This window comes from Stegodyphus dumicola, chromosome 6, assembly GCF_044657685.1.
Source record: "Stegodyphus dumicola isolate Sdum_Otavi_A_Nest chromosome 6, ASM4465768v1".
In the NCBI taxonomy this organism is placed as follows: domain Eukaryota; kingdom Metazoa; phylum Arthropoda; class Arachnida; order Araneae; family Eresidae; genus Stegodyphus; species Stegodyphus dumicola.
The window spans coordinates 180,283,805-180,310,355 of record NC_140773.1 but is presented as its reverse complement, the minus strand read 5'-3'; positions in this window follow the sequence as shown (position 1 = coordinate 180,310,355).

The window sequence follows — 26,551 nt, the reverse complement described above, 5'->3', positions numbered from 1 at the left end:
CCATAACTAATACTAATTATAACACACAGATTGTAAGTAATGTAAAATACAAAAGAAATGGGAATAAAATCAAATAAAGAGCCAATATGTACAAATACGAATAAATGTTTCATAAATTTATAACAAATTATATTTTATAATTTAATTTTCCTTAAATATTATATTTTTCGCATTATAGTGCCGAGTTTTCTAATTTTATTAAATTCAGTTGGGGTTGTTTAGCATTCCTTCTTCTTTGTACTCAATTAAGTTTTTGACAATTTACTCTTTCCAATAGCGTCACTCAATTTGGCTCCAGACTTCCAAAGAGACATGGTAAATATTAAATATTTCGCGTAACAGGCGCTTTAATTAGTTTCAGGCTGAAGCTCTTTATTTCTTTTACTTAATTTTGCATTAAGTATTTATGCCAAGCCGAGACTTACCTTGCCAGAAAATACACCAAACAAATATTGTATGAAATTTGCTTTCAAATTATAATCTCTACTTTCCACAAGAAAATTTCTTTTATAATTAAAAGGTTGTTGTGAAATTGTCTGGAAAACTGGGAGAAAAATAAGCTTCAAAATTTTCCAGTTTATTCCTCCCAGCTTCAAAATTCCCAGGGCATTTCTCGAAAACGCACATTTAGTGGTATTAGCAAAAGCTCTTTAAGATAGTTCAAAACAAATCACTTAATAGCTTCACAGACGCAGAGCTGGAAAGACATACTATGATGCAGGTAAAAGATTAGAGCTGTTTTTAAATCTTTCTATAAAAGCTCAGCTTAAGTTTCCTTTATATGAAATTTAAGGGTTTAAAAATATATTTCTTGCTTTCAGAAGCGCTTTAGTAGATATTCTAAGAATAAGAGATTAAGAGTTATTTAGTCTGAGCTGAGTTTAAGAAATATGTTTTTGAGTACAATGTGTTTCAAAACAGTTTAATGTTTTCTCCGTACTCATAGTTCTTCATGAAAATTCAAAGCGTTTACATTTCGAAAATAATCGCTAATATAATGTATATGCAGGCCTTGCACAATATGTTTTCAAGAATGATAAGAAAATTCGAACGATTTAACAGCTGCAAGCTACAGTTAACTGATGTCTGCATTTTTGTTGTTTAGTTGTTTATCGCAAAGCATGCTAAGCCATCTAAACTAAACTGAAAAAAAAAAAACATTATTACTGAAAATGTAAAAGTTGATTGAAAGACTCAGTCTTTTTTTTAATTTTCTAGAAAATTTTATGGTTTACTAGCAATGAATATTTAAGTAATGAATAATATTAAAAATTTCTTCCTTTATTTAGCAAAATATACTAAAACCCGCCGAATGCATGATACTTCAAAAATTTTAATGGACTTTGTACACTGTGTTTATGTAGGCTATTTGGTTTTGTCCTAATCATTGTATTTAACAGTTTATGTAATTCCATTTTACGTAGATTTGAATAACATTCAGGCTGAATTCAAACTAAACCAAAGAATTGTTACTAATGCTGGTTTCGGTAAAACTGAATAGAATAGTTATAACTATTAGTTTAGTAAACTGAATATTGCAAAGTGCATGAAAACTATCTGCCTAAGGAAAGAGGTGTCTTCATGAAGAATTTGTAAGAGAAACTTGTTCCTATTAAGATAAATATTTTGAATACCATAAAAATAATTTTGATGGCTCGTTCATTTGGGTTCAATGGGCCCACCAGTGGCCGAGCGGTAAAGTCGCTGAACACTGGTAGTTCGGTCCGAGGTTCGAATCCCGCGAACGGGCTGGCTGCATGGGCGTTTTCGTGGTTTTCCCCATGTGTAACGTGTATACGAGCCAGTTTCCCTTAGAAAGTCCTCCACGAAGGCATCCCCCACCTTAGGCAGATAACCCTAGTGTGCTTTGCCATGATCACACACACACACACACACACACATTTGGGTTCAAACCGTAGTCAATTTGTCAATACTCATCTGGCGTAGCTACTTCAGGTGTCATTTGTTAGTTCAAGTTTTGAAGATCTACCTTAGTTACACTTAATCAAAGATTTAGTGGGAACGGTTTGTGGTTTCTCATTATTCGCTTTGCTTCCGTAGCCGTGTGCTTGACTTTGCTGTGGTCTTGGCGCACCAAATTGGTTTCGTTGTTGATATTGGCGTCTTCTTTCAATGTCCGCCGTTCTTCTACTTTCAAACTGGATTGCTAGCTCAAATAATTTTTCCAGTGTAGTCGGATTCCTTAATTCAATAAAGTCTTGCACTTGGGGAAGTAACCTCGGCAAAATCACTTGAATTATCTCAGGATCCGGACGGTTTCCATACAAGAGTTTGAAGACGTGAATTTTTCTTAAAATAAAGCTTGAGAGATTTTCGATTCTTTGCTGATATATGCTGAAAAGTTCCGTTTCTAATTTCGCACAATCCCTTACGACAGGGAAGGCTTTTACTAGAGCAGTCTTGAAATTCTCGTAAGTATAGGTGGGACTTCCTGCTTGACCCAAAAGCTTCTGCCTATACATTTGAACCAGTTAAGCGCTTGGCCCCTCAAAGCTCTGGTAGCTAAGGTAACTTTTTGAAACACATGCACGGGGTAGAGCATGAAGTGGTCATCCAATTTTTCCAAAAAACTGGTTACCGGTGAGTTTCCATTAAATGTTGCTTCTGGTTTCATCGAAGCGCGCATGGTATGGACGATGTAACCAAATCCTTCCAGGGCGGCAGCTGGCATTTCTGGATTCTGAGCCGCTTCTGCAGGCAGCACAGGCTCTTCTTGAAACTCGGCCATGGTTATTCTTCTTCGTTGGGCGCACTATCAGGTTCAATGTTCCGTCTTACTTTCTTTGGGAACATGCACAGACCTGACTCGGAACAAGGAGCTTACTAAAGCTACGTTCAATAACTGTGGGAAGTAGACAAGATACACAGGAAAGGTATACAAAACCCTTTATTTTTCACTCTTTACAATAATTTCCGTACTTCGGAATACAGAGACCAACTACTTGTGGTCTGAACGTAAGAATAAAAATATAACTAAACTCTAACTTAACTTTGGAATAATAAACGTGTAAGATTGGCCTTATATTAACAGGAAGCCGTATGTAGTACAGAGAACTGTTAACACTACAATACGTTTAAAATTATCACGAGGATTAAACCTCTGGCCTGGAAGGCAAACCGAGTAAAACTTCTAAGGCAAGCGGCTTGCTTCGACTAACTCCTTCCTCTCTCTTGCTTGGCAAAAAGCCACAACTTAAGTACTTGGCGTTCGCCAGACAAATTTTGCATAAATAAGTTAACGTTTTTAATTCTGGCCGGAAGTAGAAAATAAGAAGTGATAGCAAAGATTTAAAATAAAATAAACGTTAGTAAAACTTAAGATCCTTACATACTTCCCGCCAGAGTTAATTAGTTTGAAACTGAGGGTTTAAAACGACCTTGTTGAAAACTTTTAGCTCTAGAATCTAACGCGAGGCCAATCTTTTACAAATATTTCTTACTAGAAACTAGAAATTTAAAAAAAAAATTGTTTTTACAATAGCAGCTCCATGGACACCCAATTTTTCATCTGTACTGCATCTAAACAGGAGCTTTCATTCAAATCTGGTTCCTTCCAGAGATCTGGAAGGAAAACTAGTTTAATGAAATGTTACACAATGAAATGGCAAGTAACATGCATATTTATATTTCTCTTAACATTCTTATTTCATTCATGACTATTTTAATTATCTCTCCCCGTGCTCTCTGACATGTGTTGTAAAAGAACACCAAACACGAATGACTTTATGTATACGTGTTCAACACTGCCTCTTACAATCAAAACACTAACGTGTTAAAATTCAACATAACCAGACCTCGTAACACACCCTATCTTCAACTCTAAACCCTGAGGTACTATTCTGAAAGTGGCTAACTCTGAAGTGTAGCGTCAGAGAGCCTAACTACATTCATTCAACCTTTAACACATATTCACCATTATTTGGTCTTTTTTCAGTCACACGAAAAAATTTTTTTTCATTACTTTCACTTTTACCATATCATAGTATTTCTTAACATTTAAAATAACAGTTCACATTGTATATAAGAACATATTAACATGCCGTTAATTTTACGCATTTTAAAACATACATTAGTAGTACATTGTTAACTTCTATTCTTTTCAAAGCAAGTGCCAATTCTTCTACATTGAAATACTACATTTCAAAAAGTCTTTCAAACTAAAACTTCTTTCTTGCCAGAATGTTTTAAATAAAATTTATACAATAACTTTTACAATATTTAAGTATTTACACATTCCTATTATACATCAACTTTAGTTTTACGCGCGAGTAATTGAAAAACATAATACCAAAATCGGTAACAACTCATTTCTCGCCTTTTTGGCGATAAAGGTAGACCTCACATGAGGTAAAACTTCTTGAAATCTGCCACTTGCAGTAAGAATGAAAGATTAACTTAAGTTTGCAAAGTAACATAAAATTTTACTTATCTTTGTGATATTCGGACATTCTTTTCTGAGCCCAGTCCTGGAAGGTAGCGCAGATTCTGGTTTGATTTATCCTCCTTCTTGTGCGGGCTCGCCCTTCAGTGCCTTCCTCTAGAAGCTTTCTTTTTCCTCTAGTTCGGTCACCCTTGAATACCTTCTTTTTTGCCTCTGCCTGTGGTTTTGGCCGTTTGATAGCAGCTGGTCTTGGCGGAACCGGGGCACTTCTTCCTCGTTCCTGCTTGGACCTCGTTGCTGGCCGTTCAAATTTTCCTTGTATCTTTTCCTCCGCCGCTAGTGGCCCTTCCGCAGTTCGGCGACATTTGCTGCGGAGAGTCCTGTCCGATGAGTTGATCTTTCGTTTGGGAGCTGGGTTATAGTTGCCGTTATTTCTCCTGGCTTTCTTTGGATTCGTCGTACTACTCCCTTCTTCATTCTGGGGGTGTTCGTGAGCTCTCTTTTCTGGACGGTGGAACGGCTTCTTTTTCTTGTTACCTTCAATTTTCCAACGGGGAAACTTTCTTTTCAATTGCTCCTGCCTCCTAATGGCTTGTCCTTGTGCTTGACGTTGTTCCAGCTCTGGAGCTTGTGCCTGCCGTGTCTGCCGTGCCAGATCCTGCAAAAGATCTTTGAAAATTTGCATTTTATTACGATCATAGTAGGGTTTTATTTGATCAATGTTTGCGGAGCATGTTTCGCCATTCCTGGCTTTTAACACCACTACAGCGTGAGTTATTTTTCCTATGGAATATGGTCCTTCAAATCGTGGAAAACATTTGGCAGTTTTATCTTCTGGTGCTGAAGAAAGTGAATGCTTAATTTTTAATACTTCATCCCCTACTTTATAAGTTACTCCCCGTCGTTTCATATTATAATAAAGCTTCTGTTTTCTCTGTGCTACTTCAGTATTCTTTTTTGATTCTTTAATTAATTTTTCTATATCACCCATTTTAAATTCTGGGGCTCTTTGTTGCACATAAAATAATTTATCTAACGGCGTTATAATCTTTCTGCCTAAAAATAACTCAGCAGGAGTTTTGCCCGTTGTATCATGTTTTGCGGTCCTAAGGGCGAAAGCAAATTCATTAACATAGTTATCCCAGCTTTTATGAAAATTTTTAACATAACTACGGATAATTTTCACTATATTTCTATTGACCCGTTCCGCTATATTTGATTGCGGCCGATACGGGACCATTTTTAAATGACGTATGCCCAGTTTTTGGCACATGTCTTCAAATACATTACTTACAAATTGAGGACCATTATCCGATATAACTTTTAGGGGTGCCCCGTATTTTAAAATATATTTATTTAAAATAGAATCAGTAACTAATTTCGCGGAGGCTCGTTTTAAGGGAACAATTTCGGTCCACTTACTAAAAGGATCAACCATAACAAGGAGATAGCGACTTTTATTTAACTGACTTTTTGGGAAAGGGCCCAATAAATCGATGCCAATTATTTCATTTGGAAATTCGGATTTAATACTATTTAGAAACCCGGCCAGGCGGAAATTAATATAATTAACTGCTTGACATGTTGGGTAGGACTGGACATACGCCCTTGTTAACTTTTGCAGTTCAGGAAAATAGACTGCCTCGCGTACGCGTTGTATAGTTTTTCGAATACCAGCATGAAGCTAAAGGGCTGTCATGCAACTCCTGCAGAATATTTAATCTAAGACTAGCTGGGATAATAGGTCGAAATTCGTTGTTGGAATTTGTAGTTTTTGTATAAAATAATAGACAATCTATAAGTTCATAATGGGCCGCCCTATTTCTTATCGCCACAATATCTTGGTGGCTAAAATTTTCAGGCTCCTTTAAATACTCATAAATGCTTCCAAACTCAGGATCCTTACCCAGTTCGGTTATTACAGTTTCTCGGGAATTCATTGTACATGCTGTGAGCATTGCCACCTTTACAGTATTACCTTCTTCATCTATTTTAATTCTGGATAGGGCATCTGCTACGATATTTTCCTTTCCGGGGGTATGCTTGATTACCAGATTATATTCTTGTAGCTTGAGTGCCCATCTTATTAACCTTGGGGATAAGTTTTTCCCTGGGTACAATCTAGTTACCGCCGCATGATCAGAGTACACTGTTATTGGCGCCTTTCCAAAATAGACTCGGAACTTTTGCACTGCTAACAGAACTGCAAGTGCCTCTCTCTCGGTCGCTGAATAGTTTCTTTGTGTTTGATTTAAAGTTCGGCTAAAAAATGCCACGGGCTGCTGATTTTGCGAAAGTACCGCTCCTACCGCATAATCCGAAGCATCCGCTGAAATTTCTAAATTCTCATCCTATTCAGGAAATTTCAACACAGGGGCTTGCGTTAATGCTTGTTTTAATTTTTCGAAAGCACTATTGGCTTCGGCCGTCCACGAGAATCTTGCCTTTTTCCTTTTTAATTTTAACAATGGTTCAGCAATAGCTGCAAAATCTTTTATAAAGGACCTATAATATGAACAAAGTCCTAGAAAAGAAGAGAGCTTCTTCGCGGTGTTTGGAGTCGGATACTTTTGTACAGTGATTATTTTTGATTCGTCTGTCTCGATTCCTTTCTGAGATATTTTGTAACCTAAATATTTTAATTCAGGGGCTGCAAATTTGCACTTTTCGACATTAACTTTTAGACCGGCCTCATTTAATAAAGAAAACACCTGTCTTAAATCCTGTACATGTTGGTCGAGATTATCACTAGTAATAATGATATCGTCTAAATAGTCAAATGTGGACTTTCCAAGAACAGGCCTTAACACAATGTCCATACATCGCTGAAATGTTGCCGGTGCCCCTGAAAGGCCAAACGGCTTACGCAGAAATGCATAAGTGCCAGACTTGGTTATAAAAGCAGTCTTAGGCACGTCCTCAGGCCTAAGCCCTATTTGAAAATAACCAGTCGTTAAGTCTAAAGTCGTCATATATCTGATCGATGTTATGTTCCTTAGAATTTCTTCAATAATAGGTAACGGATATACCGGATATTTAGTTATGGAGTTTAATTTACGGTAGTCAATTGCGAATCTCCACCTTTTTGGATGTGTCAAAGGATAGTCATTATTTTTCTTACATAAAACCACCGGGCTAGCATAACTACTTGAGATGGGCGTTATGATCTTTTTACGTAGCATATCGGTGATATGCCATTCTATAATTTTTTTCTTATTCTTATCATACCGATATGCTTTGTGGCGAACTGGCATTGAATCTCCGGTGTCAATACTATGGTTAGTAACCTGAGTAAATCCTGGAATATCACTAAATAACGAAGCAAATTCACTTACCACTTGCCGGATTCTTCTTTGCTCTTCATTAGGCAGGTGGTCAAGGTTTAACATCGGCGGTTCAGCCTTTTCTTCTCGAACTGGTTTCATCGTCAGCTTAAGGGACGCTTCATTAAAATCCAGCATTGCTTGTGCCTCTGAAAGAAAATCTATTCCTAAGATAACATGGTGCTTGCAAATTCTTTACTATAAAAAACATAACCTTTACTTGTTCGTCCTTGATACGGATGTATAGTGGTAATTTACCTATGCACTTACATCTTTCTCCTTGCGCCGCTAACACTGTCGTATTATCCGAATTATATATGCGATATTTACGAAAATACTTCCTAAAAAAATTTTCCGCCACACAGGAACACTGCGCGCCTGTATCCAGAAGTGCGGTGGCTGGGATATTATTCACCAACACTTCAATCTTCGGAAGAGTCAAATTTTTCACCATTACTGTATTTAACTTGAAGGAAGAGGGGTTTTCTTGGCCTTCGGATTTCCGCATCCTCCCGTCAGCAGAAATCCGTTTTAGTTTAAATCATTTTTCATTTCCATGCTTTCCTTCTTTTTCCACTGGCCTTGAGACTTTTTTCCTGGATTGCTATTGAACTGTCGACGTTCGCCGGCTGTTTTTGAATGCTCGGGTTTCCTTGCCCACTGATTCGCTTTGCTTCCGTAGCCGTGTGCTTGACTTTGCTGTGGTCTTGGCGCACCAAATTGGTTTCGTTGTTGATATTGGCGTCTTCTTTCAATGTCCGCCGTTCTTCTACTTTCAAACTGGATTGCTAGCTCAAATAATTTTTCCAGTGTAGTCGGATTCCTTAATTCAATAAAGTCTTGCACTTGGGGAAGTAACCTCGGCAAAATCACTTGAATTATCTCAGGATCCGGACGGTTTCCATACAAGAGTTTGAAGACGTGAATTTTTCTTAAAATAAAGCTTGAGAGATTTTCGATTCTTTGCTGATATATGCTGAAAAGTTCCGTTTCTAATTTCGCACAATCCCTTACGACAGGGAAGGCTTTTACTAGGGCAGTCTTGAAATTCTCGTAAGAATAGGTGGGACTTCCTGCTTGACCCAAACGCTTCTGCCTATACATTTGAACCAGTTAAGCGCTTGGCCCCTCAAAGCTCTGGTAGCTAAGGTAACTTTTTGAAACTCGTGCACGGGGTAGAGCATGAAGTGGTCATCCAATTTTTCCAAAAAACTGGTTACCGGTGAGTTTCCATTAAATGTTGCTTCTGGTTTCATCGAAGCGCGCATGGTATGGACGATGTAACCAAATCCTTCCAGGGCGGCAGCTGGCATTTCTGGATTCTGAGCCGCTTCTGCAGGCAGCACAGGCTCTTCTTGAAACTCGGCCATGGTTATTCTTCTTCGTTGGGCGCACTATCAGGTTCAATGTTCCGTCTTACTTTCTTTGGGAACATGCACAGACCTGACTCGGAACAAGGAGCTTACTAAAGCTACGTTCAATAACTGTGGGAAGTAGACAAGATACACAGGAAAGGTATACAAAACCCTTTATTTTTCACTCTTTACAATAATTTCCGTACTTCGGAATACAGAGACCAACTACTTGTGGTCTGAACGTAAGAATAAAAATATAACTAAACTCTAACTTAACTTTGGAATAATAAACGTGTAAGATTGGCCTTATATTAACAGGAAGCCGTATGTAGTACAGAGAACTGTTAACACTACAATACGTTTAAAATTATCACGAGGATTAAACCTCTGGCCTGGAAGGCAAACAGCAACCGAGTAAAACTTCTAAGGCAAGCGGCCTGCTTCGACTAACTCCTTCCTCTCTCTTGCTTGGCAAAAAGCCACAACTTAAGTACTTGGCGTTCGCCAGACAAATTTTGCATAAATAAGTTAACGTTTTTAATTCTGGCCGGAAGTAGAAAATAAGAAGTGATAGCAAAGATTTAAAATAAAATAAACGTTAGTAAAACTTAAGATCCTTACATACTTCCCGCCAGAGTTAATTAGTTTGAAACTGAGGGTTTAAAACGACCTTGTTGAAAACTTTTAGCTCTAGAATCTAACGCGAGGCCAATCTTTTACAAATATTTCTTACTAGAAACTAGAAATTTAAAAAAAAAATTGTTTTTACAATAGCAGCTCCATGGACACCCAAGTTTTCATCTGTACTGCATCTAAACAGGAGCTTTCATTCAAATCTGGTTCCTTCCAGAGATCTGGAAGGAAAACTAGTTTAATGAAATGTTACACAATGAAATGGCAAGTAACATGCATATTTATATTTCTCTTAACATTCTTATTTCATTCATGACTATTTTAATTATCTCTCCCCGTGCTCTCTGACATGTGTTGTAAAAGAACACCAAACACGAATGACTTTATGTATACGTGTTCAACACTGCCTCTTACAATCAAAACACTAACGTGTTAAAATTCAACATAACCAGACCTCGTAACACACCCTATCTTCAACTCTAAACCCTGAGGTACTATTCTGAAAGTGGCTAACTCTGAAGTGTAGCGTCAGAGAGCCTAACTACATTCATTCAACCTTTAACACATATTCACCATTATTTGGTCTTTTTTCAGTCACACGAAAAAATTTTTTTTCATTACTTTCACTTTTACCATATCATAGTATTTCTTAACATTTAAAATAACAGTTCACATTGTATATAAGAACATATTAACATGCCGTTAATTTTACGCATTTTAAAACATACATTAGTAGTACATTGTTAACTTCTATTCTTTTCAAAGCAAGTGCCAATTCTTCTACATTGAAATACTACATTTCAAAAAGTCTTTCAAACTAAAACTTCTTTCTTGCCAGAATGTTTTAAATAAAATTTATACAATAACTTTTACAATATTTAAGTATTTACACATTCCTATTATACATCAACTTTAGTTTTACGCGCGAGTAATTGAAAAACATAATACCAAAATCGGTAACAACTCATTTCTCGCCTTTTTGGCGATAAAGGTAGACCTCACATGAGGTAAAACTTCTTGAAATCTGCCACTTGCAGTAAGAATGAAAGATTAACTTAAGTTTGCAAAGTAACATAAAATTTTACTTATCTTTGTGATATTCGGACATTCTTTTCTGAGCCCAGTCCTGGAAGGTAGCGCAGATTCTGGTTTGATTTATCCTCCTTCTTGTGCGGGCTCGCCCTTCAGTGCCTTCCTCTAGAAGCTTTCTTTTTCCTCTAGTTCGGTCACCCTTGAATACCTTCTTTTTCGCCTCTGCCTGTGGTTTTGGCCGTTTGATAGCAGCTGGTCTTGGCGGAACCGGGGCACTTCTTCCTCGTTCCTGCTTGGACCTCGTTGCTGGCCGTTCAAATTTTCCTTGTATCTTTTCCTCCGCCGCTAGTGGCCCTTCCGCAGTTCGGCGACATTTGCTGCGGAGAGTCCTGTCCGATGAGTTGATCTTTCGTTTGGGAGCTGGGTTATAGTTGCCGTTATTTCTCCTGGCTTTCTTTGGATTCGTCGTACTTCTCCCTTCTTCATTCTGGGGGTGTTCGTGAGCTCTCTTTTCTGGACGGTGGAACGGCTTCTTTTTCTTGTTACCTTCAATTTTCCAACGGGGAAACTTTCTTTTCAATTGCTCCTGCCTCCTAATGGCTTGTCCTTGTGCTTGACGTTGTTCCAGCTCTGGAGCTTGTGCCTGCCGTGTCTGCCGTGCCAGATCCTGCAAAAGATCTTTGAAAATTTGCATTTTATTACGATCATAGTAGGGTTTTATTTGATCAATGTTTGCGGAGCATGTTTCGCCATTCCTGGCTTTTAACACCACTACAGCGTGAGTTATTTTTCCTATGGAATATGGTCCTTCAAATCGTGGAAAACATTTGGCAGTTTTATCTTCTGGTGCTGAAGAAAGTGAATGCTTAATTTTTAATACTTCATCCCCTACTTTATAAGTTACTCCCCGTCGTTTCATATTATAATAAAGCTTCTGTTTTCTCTGTGCTACTTCAGTATTCTTTTTTGATTCTTTAATTAATTTTTCTATATCACCCATTTTAAATTCTGGGGCTCTTTGTTGCACATAAAATAATTTATCTAACGGCGTTATAATCTTTCTGCCTAAAAATAACTCAGCAGGAGTTTTGCCCGTTGTATCATGTTTTGCGGTCCTAAGGGCGAAAGCAAATTCATTAACATAGTTATCCCAGCTTTTATGAAAATTTTTAACATAACTACGGATAATTTTCACTATATTTCTATTGACCCGTTCCGCTATATTTGATTGCGGCCGATACGGGACCATTTTTAAATGACGTATGCCCAGTTTTTGGCACATGTCTTCAAATACATTACTTACAAATTGAGGACCATTATCCGATATAACTTTTAGGGGTGCCCCGTATTTTAAAATATATTTATTTAAAATAGAATCAGTAACTAATTTCGCGGAGGCTCGTTTTAAGGGAACAATTTCGGTCCACTTACTAAAAGGATCAACCATAACAAGGAGATAGCGACTTTTATTTAACTGACTTTTTGGGAAAGGGCCCAATAAATCGATGCCAATTATTTCATTTGGAAATTCGGATTTAATACTATTTAGAAACCCGGCCAGGCGGAAATTAATATAATTAACTGCTTGACATGTTGGGTAGGACTGGACATACGCCCTTGTTAACTTTTGCAGTTCAGGAAAATAGACTGCCTCGCGTACGCGTTGTATAGTTTTTCGAATACCAGCATGAAGCTAAAGGGCTGTCATGCAACTCCTGCAGAATATTTAATCTAAGACTAGCTGGGATAATAGGTCGAAATTCGTTGTTGGAATTTGTAGTTTTTGTATAAAATAATAGACAATCTATAAGTTCATAATGGGCCGCCCTATTTCTTATCGCCACAATATCTTGGTGGCTAAAATTTTCAGGCTCCTTTAAATACTCATAAATGCTTCCAAACTCAGGATCCTTACCCAGTTCGGTTATTACAGTTTCTCGGGAATTCATTGTACATGCTGTGAGCATTGCCACCTTTACAGTATTACCTTCTTCATCTATTTTAATTCTGGATAGGGCATCTGCTACGATATTTTCCTTTCCGGGGGTATGCTTGATTACCAGATTATATTCTTGTAGCTTGAGTGCCCATCTTATTAACCTTGGGGATAAGTTTTTCCCTGGGTACAATCTAGTTACCGCCGCATGATCAGAGTACACTGTTATTGGCGCCTTTCCAAAATAGACTCGGAACTTTTGCACTGCTAACAGAACTGCAAGTGCCTCTCTCTCGGTCGCTGAATAGTTTCTTTGTGTTTGATTTAAAGTTCGGCTAAAAAATGCCACGGGCTGCTGATTTTGCGAAAGTACCGCTCCTACCGCATAATCCGAAGCATCCGCTGAAATTTCTAAATTCTCATCCTATTCAGGAAATTTCAACACAGGGGCTTGCGTTAATGCTTGTTTTAATTTTTCGAAAGCACTATTGGCTTCGGCCGTCCACGAGAATCTTGCCTTTTTCCTTTTTAATTTTAACAATGGTTCAGCAATAGCTGCAAAATCTTTTATAAAGGACCTATAATATGAACAAAGTCCTAGAAAAGAAGAGAGCTTCTTCGCGGTGTTTGGAGTCGGATACTTTTGTACAGTGATTATTTTTGATTCGTCTGTCTCGATTCCTTTCTGAGATATTTTGTAACCTAAATATTTTAATTCAGGGGCTGCAAATTTGCACTTTTCGACATTAACTTTTAGACCGGCCTCATTTAATAAAGAAAACACCTGTCTTAAATCCTGTACATGTTGGTCGAGATTATCACTAGTAATAATGATATCGTCTAAATAGATAAATGTGGACTTTCCAAGAACAGGCCTTAACACAATGTCCATACATCGCTGAAATGTTGCCGGTGCCCCTGAAAGGCCAAACGGCTTACGCAGAAATGCATAAGTGCCAGACTTGGTTATAAAAGCAGTCTTAGGCACGTCCTCAGGCCTAAGCCCTATTTGAAAATAACCAGTCGTTAAGTCTAAAGTCGTCATATATCTGGTCGATGTTATGTTCCTTAGAATTTCTTCAATAATAGGTAACGGATATACCGGATATTTAGTTATGGAGTTTAATTTACGGTAGTCAATTGCGAATCTCCACCTTTTTGGATGTGTCAAAGGATAGTCATTATTTTTCTTACATAAAACCACCGGGCTAGCATAACTACTTGAGATGGGCGTTATGATCTTTTTACGTAGCATATCGGTGATATGCCATTCTATAATTTTTTTCTTATTCTTATCATACCGATATGCTTTGTGGCGAACTGGCATTGAATCTCCGGTGTCAATACTATGGTTAGTAACCTGAGTAAATCCTGGAATATCACTAAATAACGAAGCAAATTCACTTACCACTTGCCGGATTCTTCTTTGCTCTTCATTAGGCAGGTGGTCAAGGTTTAACATCGGCGGTTCAGCCTTTTCTTCTCGAACTGGTTTCATCGTCAGCTTAAGGGACGCTTCATTAAAATCCAGCATTGCTTGTGCCTCTGAAAGAAAATCTATTCCTAAGATAACATGGTGCTTGCAAATTCTTTACTATAAAAAACATAACCTTTACTTGTTCGTCCTTGATACGGATGTATAGTGGTAATTTACCTATGCACTTACATCTTTCTCCTTGCGCCGCTAACACTGTCGTATTATCCGAATTATATATGCGATATTTACGAAAATACTTCCTAAAAAAATTTTCCGCCACACAGGAACACTGCGCGCCTGTATCCAGGAGTGCGGTGGCTGGGATATTATTCACCAACACTTCAATCTTCGGAAGAGTCAAATTTTTCACCATTACTGTATTTAACTTGAAGGAAGAGGGGTTTTCTTGGCCTTCGGATTTCCGCATCCTCCCGTCAGCAGAAATCCGTTTTAGTTTAAATCATTTTTCATTTCCATGCTTTCCTTCTTTTTCCACTGGCCTTGAGACTTTTTTCCTGGATTGCTATTGAACTGTCGACGTTCGCCGGCTGTTTTTGAATGCTCGGGTTTCCTTGCCCACTGATTCGCTTTGCTTCCGTAGCCGTGTGCTTGACTTTGCTGTGGTCTTGGCGCACCAAATTGGTTTCGTTGTTGATATTGGCGTCTTCTTTCAATGTCCGCCGTTCTTCTACTTTCAAACTGGATTGCTAGCTCAAATAATTTTTCCAGTGTAGTCGGATTCCTTAATTCAATAAAGTCTTGCACTTGGGGAAGTAACCTCGGCAAAATCACTTGAATTATCTCAGGATCCGGACGGTTTCCATACAAGAGTTTGAAGACGTGAATTTTTCTTAAAATAAAGCTTGAGAGATTTTCGATTCTTTGCTGATATATGCTGAAAAGTTCCGTTTCTAATTTCGCACAATCCCTTACGACAGGGAAGGCTTTTACTAGGGCAGTCTTGAAATTCTCGTAAGTATAGGTGGGACTTCCTGCTTGACCCAAAAGCTTCTGCCTATACATTTGAACCAGTTAAGCGCTTGGCCCCTCAAAGCTCTGGTAGCTAAGGTAACTTTTTGAAACTCGTGCACGGGGTAGAGCATGAAGTGGTCATCCAATTTTTCCAAAAAACTGGTTACCGGTGAGTTTCCATTAAATGTTGCTTCTGGTTTCATCGAAGCGCGCATGGTATGGACGATGTAACCAAATCCTTCCAGGGCGGCAGCTGGCATTTCTGGATTCTGAGCCGCTTCTGCAGGCAGCACAGGCTCTTCTTGAAACTCGGCCATGGTTATTCTTCTTCGTTGGGCGCACTATCAGGTTCAATGTTCCGTCTTACTTTCTTTGGGAACATGCACAGACCTGACTCGGAACAAGGAGCTTACTAAAGCTACGTTCAATAACTGTGGGAAGTAGACAAGATACACAGGAAAGGTATACAAAACCCTTTATTTCTCACTCTTTACAATAATTTCCGTACTTCGGAATACAGAGACCAACTACTTGTGGTCTGAACGTAAGAATAAAAATATAACTAAACTCTAACTTAACTTTGGAATAATAAACGTGTAAGATTGGCCTTATATTAACAGGAAGCCGTATGTAGTACAGAGAACTGTTAACACTACAATACGTTTAAAATTATCACGAGGATTAAACCTCTGGCCTGGAAGGCAAACAGCAACCGAGTAAAACTTCTAAGGCAAGCGGCCTGCTTCGACTAACTCCTTCCTCTCTCTTGCTTGGCAAAAAGCCACAACTTAAGTACTTGGCGTTCGCCAGACAAATTTTGCATAAATAAGTTAACGTTTTTAATTCTGGCCGGAAGTAGAAAATAAGAAGTGATAGCAAAGATTTAAAATAAAATAAACGTTAGTAAAACTTAAGATCCTTGCAAAATATGCTGATTTCATAAAACAGATATTCAATGGTTTTTCTCAGGTGTAGCGGAAATGTGGGCCAGTTTTCCTAAGAAAATTATTCAGGTACGCCTTCTCCCAGGAAAATGCCTTAGCGGCTTTCCGTAAATTTCGGTAAGTCAAAATTTCGATGTTTAACTGAATGTCGAAGGGTAGATGTAAGGATTAATGTTAACTTTTATCAGTAAGTCAAATCTTAAGTTGAAGGACTTTATTGCGGAGATTGATCCCTAGAATTTTCTTTATAACAATTGTGATCATTTCAACCTACTCATTCTCTGATTTTTTATGTGAGAATTAATTTGTTTCAACTTTATGATACTAATTTCTCTATTTTGACTTTGCATCTAGGGAACAACTAGTCTCCATCTATGTTTCCTAGATTGAATTCATTGGTCTAGGCAAGGACTGGGGATAATATTAAACATTTATGCCAATAGTGCAGATAGAAAAGAACCATACAGTTTCAAATTTTAAAATAGATAAAATTCAGATTTGGGTTGATGTTAGTTTTAGACAGAAAAAATCCACTATGTAAGACCATTGTGTCAATCTCCAATAAAGGTTTTCTGTAAAATCAGCGTTAACCCAACATTGAATTTGATTAAAATTAAGCCATTATTGTAATTTTTAAAAGAGACTTCTAATACCATATATTTATTACATATTTTGTGCCGCTCAACCTGGATAGTGGTTAAACCGATAGTGGTTAGCAACGATGACTGCCATACCGAATGGCTCGGGCTCGAATCCCGGAGAAGGCATGAATGTTTGTAAATGTATAGAAATGTACAGTGCCTGTGCGGCATGGGGCACTCTAAATACGTGGCGAGCAAGAAGTCCTTTCGAGAGATTGGTGTGAAGAAAAAAGGGGTAGGAGACTCTCGGATCCGCCCCCTCCGAGGTACTCTCCATCAAAATAGGGAACGGAACTGAGCAAAATCGTACTGTCACCTATATGATGCTCTAGTCTCTTGCTAACGACAGACGCAATCTTGTTCCTTTTGCCACGTTGAATTTTGAGATAAGTCACAACATAACAGCATACTCTGTTGTAAAATGATAGTTTGTCTGGAACAATATAATTTCCTTTATTTTCATTTCATCATTTTTTTCTGTTTTTCTGTTGTTTGAAATTTATCTCTCATTTATTCTCCGATTTAAAACATACAAATGAAATTTTAACGTTAGATTAAATTACATAAAAGCATTTTTTGAAACTCCACTACTTTAAAATACTTTGGTTAATTGCTTCTAACTAAAACCTTTGTAATTACCTAAATAAAATTGTTATTTTTGACCACTATGATAACACATGCCGACTGTAGACGCGTTGCATTAATAATTTTAAGTAGCTTGCTTTCCTACCTTTTGCATTTGAAAATACTCGCTTTCATCAATTATCTTTCTCTCTGCTGTTCTGAATCCATTTGAGACTTAAAGGAAATTAGTATTGGCATGCGGCACCGAGAGATGAAAGATGATGTGCCAAAGTGGTAATGCATGAATGTAATTTATAAGCAGTCAAAGGATCTAAAAGCCGAACGAGTGGGGACTATTACGCAATTATGAGATGAGTTTCTAGAAGTTAAATTCGGTGCCAAATTTTCTCCCAAAGCGTGTAAGTAATTTTCAAGCGAGGAGTAATGAGACTAGTGTCCAAGTGTACCTATCAACTTCTAATGGGGTTAACAAGATCAACCACTAGTAACCACCGCATTTGGGACACAAAGTTGTCGCTCTTTGTTTAACTCGTTCTTTATCAATAGAATGATATCTTTAATCGAAAGGCCACCTTCGCCATCATCGCATCATTTACTATGCCCAAATTATATCTCTCTAAAAGTCCAATTTACATAGACAAATCAAGTTGGCTGGATATGCTACCATAACCGTATCTATCAAAGTGTTTGCTTTCTGGTACCGTTAATCTAAAATTGGAAGAGTTTGTTAAGGCGAAACCCGTGAAATGGCATCCGGGCAGAGTAAATTTGAGCACAATTTCACGCTTTAACTGGGGGGGGGTGAATTGATGAGCTCATAAATCCTGAAACCTAATGAACGCCTTAGTGTCCGCAAGATTTATCTGTTCGCTAGCATGTAGGATTTGGGGGATGGTAACTGTTTATTTTGGAATATATTTAAAAGGTGGAGAGAGAATTCGAGAGCAAAATAGGGTGGGATGCAGGAAAATGCTCATATAACACGTAATTGATTTGCTTTTGATTTTCTGCAGGCTTCTGTATAAAATGGCGCAGCATGATGTAGCTGATAAAGTATATATTGCTTTTTAATAATAATTTAATCAATGCACATTGAAGAGTGACAAGGTAATGATGAATATATAATGAGTGGAAAATGTTCTTCAAAAATCCTTTATTTGTAGTGCATAAAACTACGATCCCTGATGGTATATAATGTTGTAGGTATATATATATTTACAGAGAACTCTTTCTTAAAACTATCTACAATAGTTTTAAATGATTATATTTCTTATGTGGGAGTACTCCTCTTATATACGTCATGTTTAATGCCAATTTTTGTTTATATTATCCAAAACAGGTGATTGTTTATATTATCAAGTTCAGAGGTGGTAATCACCAGAGCGTTATTAATGTTTTGTTTAGAGATACTCTCGAAATACCTTTCGAATTAACACGTGCGCAGCAGTCACAAGATAAATGTTCGGACAAACAGTTTGCCTCATTGTAACAGAATCAATAACAATTTTCGGACTGCAGTACGTTTTTAGAACTGCAAGGTACTACGAAACTGATACACTGAAAGCAATTATCTTGAAATTGATAAATAAAAAGGCATTTTTTGAAAGGAAAGAGTGATTCGTATGATGCTGACACTGTACTTCGTAAAAGCTTCTATACGTTAAAAGAGATTCTATACGTTATTTCTTACAGGACAAAATAATTAGTGGTCATATCACTATGTGATAAGGATTGCGATGTTAAATTGTTGGAGGTAAGTGAAATTTCATGAACAGTTTTATTTCTTAAAATACACTTTTTGAAATCAAATATTTTTATCTCCGGCGCGAGACTGTTGACACTCGGAAAATTAGCGTTTTTAGAGTTTTTAATTAATATCTCGGCTGATTAAAGTCGTAGATGAGAATGGTCGAAATGGCTTCCCATGAGTTTTTGAAATTTGGGGAGGGGGGTACTTCTCTCGAAAATCAACTCCCCGCCGCTTCGGAGGAGATGACGTTACAAACGAACAGACAGACCGACTCATCTACTGCTGCCCTTTTAATGAACCATGCATTTAAAAATCTAGTTTAAAAATTTTGAAATAATAATAAAAAAAAACATTCCACTTACTTAAAATACTGAAACAAGGTGTAGAATCATTAGGTGTTTAATGCTGGAGATGTGAAAAATGTGCAGTGCTGTCACCGAGATTCGAACTCTGAACCCCTCGAATATGCGTCGAGTAAGCTTCTAACTACACCACGAAAGCATGAGGAAAGGAGGGAGAAAATACCTTAGTGTGTTTAAAAATGACAAAAATTTCCATTCAAGTTATTGCTCAGTATTTTTGAAAATCCTGACCTTAAACGGGAGTGAGTCATTTTTTTCCTTTCTCCGTTACCTGAAATATAGATCTCGAGTAACGTGATGAAGTGTTTATCAATAAATCGAAATCAGTCAATTCAGTGGCGACAAAGTGACGAGACACTCCGTCAGCTAACGTCTAACCTAACGGTCTGAAATCTCTTTTTTAATCAAGTTATATATATTTAGGAACTTTTTTAATATCGATTTTCTCTTTGATAATCCATCTTCTCGTCACTCTGTGTCATCAGTAAACAGATGGTCCCAAAGAAAGAGGCTCCTGCAAAAAAGTACTTTTATGAAAATCTGAGCTGGAGGCAAAAATATTATTGAGCAATTTGTTTTAAATAAGAATGTACTGCTAAATTTAATCCATATCCATAAATTTAAAGCCTGGTTAATAATGCATTTTGTTAGTATTGTAAAAAATAGTTGTTATCAATTTAACTTGTCATTTAAGTAAAATCATTATTATTTAAGTTTATATGTATTATATAAGTTTATTATTATAAGTGAATCAGTTTATTATTATAGTTTAAATAATAAAACAGTAATAAACTAAATAATCAGTTTATTATTAAATCATTTAAGGGAAATCATTATTTTTTAAGTTTATAAGTTCATTATTATTTAAGTGAATCAGTTTATTATTGTTGTTTAAATAATAAAATAATAATAAACTAAATAATCAGTTTATTATGATTGAAGTAAAATCAGTTTCAACTGAAATAAATGAAGCATATTAAAATCGAGACATTCAATAAAAAATTAATTATTATATATTCCTACTTGCTAAAACTTTCGGCTGAATAAAACGCTCTTTCTTTTCAGGTATTAGGTCCTCCCGTAAATAATGTCAGCCGTTTTTCAGATGGAACTTTCTGAAATACTATATTCTAATACCTTCTATTAAATTCTAATACCATTAAAGTTATTTTCACAGATATGTAAATAACAATGAGAAAAGACAGTTTCGTTCAGATAAAGTTTGACTTGCAAAAATACAGGTACTAAATTGTCGCTTTACTAGCTCATCATAAAAACAGTGGTCACAGAAGAGCATAACAGATACGTCATGCTTTACGAGTATAAGGAAAGGCAATAGCTTATTAAGTGCTGTAAAACTGAGGAAGAAGCTTAAAGTTATTTTCGCAAGTGCAAGAAATGGTTCTGTAAATTTGGACAAGGCGAATTTTTTTTATAATAATGTGCCGAAAGCTGCAATTGTAAAATATCATCCATATTCCACAGTTAAAAAATTGAAAGAAGATGTTAATTTATCATTAGTGCCATTTGAAAGAACTTGAAATCGTGTCTGAGTTTGGCAGATAGGATCACATGAATTGACTGAAGCTAATCGAACACAACATATGAACATCTGCACTAGTCTTCATTCACGTGAGAAAAAATTCTTCTTTTTTGTATCGTCTAGTGTGTGATAAAGCAGAGTGAGTGCTGGTTCAAAGCTTGCAAAATTCCATTAATATAGAAGAATACAATGCCCATGAAGTAACTCAAAACGAACCTTCAAAGAATTTTCTTTTCTAACCCTGTCGATTTCTCTGAGGGACTGGTATAATGAACCTATTACAATCTTGGAATAGAGTTATTAATTCAGATGAGAAATGCATAGTTGTCATGTTATTCTTTTTGTTTTCAAAATCTGCTTCAAAAATCGATATTACTTATGGTATTTGCTAATGATAATTTAATTTTAATATTCTATGTACATTCAATATCTCAGGCAAATCATAACCTTATTAAGCATTGTTATTTTGAAATGGACTTTAGATTAACTTACTACATAACCAACAAAGCAAAAACTTAAAATTTTTATAAAGAGATATATGTTCTTATGAGCAATTTTTCTTTTAAGTTTTAAATTTCTAACAGTGTCTATCCAACATTAAAAACATTTCTCGTTTCATTCATTCGCCTCTTTAGTGGTAAAGTGAGCCCTTGGTTCATTTTTATGGATAACAGTATTCATCTACATCGGGCTAATCTGATAGTCCACATCGGGCTAATCGCAGTGTGACCCCTATAAAAATTCAAATGACCCCAAAAAAACAATTTTGCGTCCTCAATCAGAGCATATATGCCATTAATTCAAATTTTTATCCACCTTGTGATCTCATTATAAATTTTCGCGACCCATAGTTTGATACTACTGTACTAGATGATGTTCTGAAAAATAAGATTTTAACCGGTTGGATTGTCTGACCAGATCTTCGGACTTATATCCTATAAAACATGTCTTTCTTGGAGGACAATTCCAGTTCATCCCTCCCCCATAATTCTATACGACCTGAAAACCACATTACTACAGAAATGGAAATGAGAGAGACGGAGACTCATAAACTGCCTTATTTCTAGTAGGAAGTCACGCTGTAAAAGCTATATTTATATATGACTGTTAGTGGAGGTCATGCCCCGTATCAACCTCTTTTATCCCCAGATCTTTCAACCTCTGTTTTAGACTTTCCGGCGTCGACGAGCCTTACACACGATCATTTATGTATATAGTGATTGTTGTGTGGTATATGTTTTGTATCATATCAGCCTATATCCATATAATGTTCGGTTAAAATCTGTCCCTCACTTCTGAAGAGAATTGATCAATGTAAAAATATATTAAAATTTTGATTTTTCATCCTAGCCGAAGCCATGGCAACTTTTCACCATTGTTATCAACAACAGTCCAAATGATTATTGAATCAAAGAGTCAAATGATTATTGATTCAATCAATCATCATCTAGGTAATTTGTATATAAACCGAAGAACAAGGACATCGCTTTGCACTGGGCTATGCACATTTTTGCATCCATGTTTGTGAGACAGCAGACACAATGTCTAAATCATTATCAAATCTAAACTCACTTCCAGCAGCTATGATCTCTTTTTTCTGCTTATGTAAACAATATCACTCGAATGGCCAGAAAATAGTGGTAGAATTAGTGAATTAGTTGTTTGTGCCTTTCCAATATTTTTTATTTGCAGAAAAATATCTTTCAGCTTTCTCATTTTAAAAATGAGCACAGAAAATAATTGAGAATTATTATTTAAGTTTTAAAAATTAAACCTGATATTCTAGAACTTGTAAGTTAAGCTACAGCATCTTTCTCATAATACATTTCAGTTTAATTATAGAGTACCTGTTTATTTAAAATCATCATATTATTTTGTCATCCTTTTATGTTGCTTTTATTACGTTTATTTTAGTTAGACATTTATAGTTTTTAAGTAGAAAAAAATAACAACACTTTTGGAAAAGACTGTATAAATAATTTATATATCTATTTCTGGGATCGAATGTTCCAATGAATGTCATTAATTTCAATCTTAAATCACTTGGGGTTGGTGAAATCAGGGAAATCTATGGTAAGTAATAGCTAAAGAAACACTGTTCCAAATCATGTATTTAACATTTCAGAGCCAAGTGTCATTATTATGGCTGTAGAGACATTAGGCTATTTCGAAGTAGGAAACTTGAAAAATGAGCAATGCCCTCACCGGAACTCAAAACTGGGATCTCTCGAAAACGCGCCGAGTGTGCTAGTCACTACACCACGAAGGCATGCTAAGAAGGCGGGAGAAATAACTTATATACTCCACCTTTTAAAGGGCGACTGGAGATTAGAGAATCGCCAAATCCTGGTGATGGAGAATCATCATCTACCACCTTTTTTAGTTCGGGTGCCACTGTAGAGACATTAGGAATTTGTTTAAGCAGGAGCGATGAAAAATGAGCAATGCCCTCGCCGGAACTCGAATCTTGGACCTCTCGAATACGCGCCAAATTTGCTAACCTCTACACCACGAAGGCATGCTAAGAAAGCGGAAGAAATACCTTATATGGCTATATGAAGAAAATAAAGTTCTAACAAAGTAGTAAGTATTACTAAATTATGCACTATGAATTTCTGGTAATAAAACATTTTTAAGCTGATCTATTATTAAATAATGCATAATAGTTTCTAATCCCTGCTCCATATTAGTTACAAATAGAAAGTATTTTAGAAAGTGTTGCGAAGCCATGCACCATTACCTTCAATTTATTTAAGTTTACTAATATGCCTGTGTGAATGTAAGTTTCTCATTACTAGAAATGACCAACTTGTGATTTAATGGGTAATATAGTCGAAGATTTGTAGCTCATTGTTTTCCTTATCTGTAACTTGCATTCGCTGTGATTCCATAAGGACATCCCTCTCCGCAAGCAGACAGCTATCATTTGTTTTGCTTAATTAACTATTAACAAACATTATTATAAAAATCATTTTGTCTTTTGATCACTTATTTCACATGGCAAAAGTGACTATGTCAGCTTTCAAATATTCCAATTGAATCTTAAAAACCGGATTGTGAATTTCTTTTTGATTTTTTGAAGTACCTAAATTCTTCTTCGGTGTTGTGAACTGTAAAACTATGATCTTAAGTTTTCGTTCTGCACTCCTGGCCCCTACATTGTTGAACGTGATTTGGTGGAACACGTTTTTATTTGCTTACAGACAGTAATTGATTGAGGACGTAATAAAATATTATTAACAATAACAATATTGATGATGTTTATAATAAGACTAATAAAATTGATCGTTTAACATCGAATAATTCAATGTAATAATAATAGCATACTACACTCTCAAGCCTGATTTAATATGACTTATTTAATATAATTAAACCTTTTCTTTTCTGCATCTGTTATTTTTAGCAACATTCAAAGGTCGTTTTAACTTAATGCACTCTTTTAAAAACTAAAAATTACTTATCTTATGCTTAGTTTCTTCCTTTCATGTCCTTTCAGTCAGTTTCTGGGAAAGATTTTCCTGTCTAAATGGAAAATATTTCACTGATTACATTAACTTCCTCCTTAATTGACAGACTTTCAATTAGTTACGGGGACATAGAATTCTAAAAGGAATTTGTCATCTTGCTTATAAACATGACAGCAAAGAATTTGAATCTACTATTTTATCGCACTGCTATGAATTATTTTCTCCAAACGATAATATATTGGTTGTCATAGAAACCAAAATATTTCTAAAAGCCCAAATGGCATCAAAATACAGTAAGTACGAAGAACTTTCGTGTGCAATTTATAGCTATAAAGTATTTAGAAAATGTTGTAAAATTGTAAAATTGGGTATTTTCTTTTTAGTTTGTGTTTTATAAAGTGAAAAGTAAACCGATTAAACTTATATAGAATCATGGAAACATTTGTTTTACAGTGACTCACTCTTGTTTTCGAAGACTTATCTTTTTCAGTTTTATTTGCAAATATCAGTTACTAGATGGCGAAAGCACTTTAGTTTCCTTTCACAAATGCTATGGATCATCTATTTAATAACTTAATTGTTTTGAAAAGACTTAATTCAAAATGTGTTCTGTAAAAAAAAAAGCAGTTTTTTTCAAAAAGTTCTCAAAATGAACTCGCATAAAATACTCGTACACTTTGAATAAACATCGAGTATTTAATAAAAACATACAAATTTACGGAAACTTCAGGTATTCCGTTGGATATAATATAAAGATTACACTTTTCATATGCTTTAAGCAAGGGCACGAATTCAACTAAAAGAATGTTTCATTTTCTCCATTGCTACGGTAGAATTGGTTTCAGTAGAGCTTTCGAAGAAGTATCATGTTTTCATATTCTTTTCTCCAACCCATTTCATACATGTTCCATGCGATTTAAGTCCGCAGAATATGAAAAAATTTTTATAATTTCAGAACAGCCGTATAACCGCAAGAAAACTGTTAGAGCAATATGTTTAGAATCGTTATTTTGATAAAAACATGAATCTATTTTGCAATCCTAAACTGAAGCTTTCAGATTTTCTTAAAGAATATTTATGTATACCAATCCATATTAGTTTAATTATTATATTTATTATACCTATCTATGGCTTCGGCTAGTTTAACTTTTCTGTGAATATAACATTGTTCCATTACGATAAAACTTTACTTACCGTGATGGTACTTACGTATTAACGCAACCAGGCCAAAATTCGCATAAATCGCCAAATTTGGCGACCCTACTTACGGCAACCCTACGTGTTATACGTAGTTTTGTAAAAAGAATTTATTTGTAAAAAGAAAAAATAACACTAGGCGTGTACTACCACAGCAATGGGTTTTCGGCAGAATTTGCCGAGAAAAGAAAGAGACTTTTTTGGTTACTGTACCTAACAGAAGCGCCTCATGGATAAAATTTGCGAAAATATCAAGGAAGGAAGCATCATTTATTCGGATTGCTGGAAAGGATACAATACAAGTGAGTTCGAAAATGCTGGATTTCTGCATGGAACTGTTAATCACAAATATAACTTTGTGGATCCCAACACGGGCGTTCACACACAACATGTAGAGCGCATGTGGGGCTCAGCCAAATGGCGCAACGAAAAACAGAGAGGAACAGCCCGTCATCATCTTGACTCATACCTTATCGAATTTATATGGCGCCAAGCTCAAGCTGTTAATGGCGAAGACGGTTTTCAATCAGTGCTAAAAGCAATAGCCAAAAGATTTCCACCGAAAGAATAATTCTGCAACTTATTCAAATTCGAAACCGGAAGGGTTTAATTGCTATTTTATATTTTAAAACAAAATAATATAAAAAACTGTATTAAAAATTATCTGTAATTAATAAATGTACATTTTCTTTCTATTCATACTTTTTTACTCAAATTTACAAATCGCGCCAACCTGGTTGCGATAATACGTAAGTACCATCGTGATTTTGTGAAAACCAGCAACTCGTAGTTTTCCTGTTGAAGATGAATTTTATTCTTGCTGATCGCCCATTGTATTCATGTGTTCTAAATTATTCTTCTAAAAACTTCAGTGTTAATATTTAGCTCAAAACTTTCTTCTAAATCTGCTGAAGATTTTACACTTCTAATGT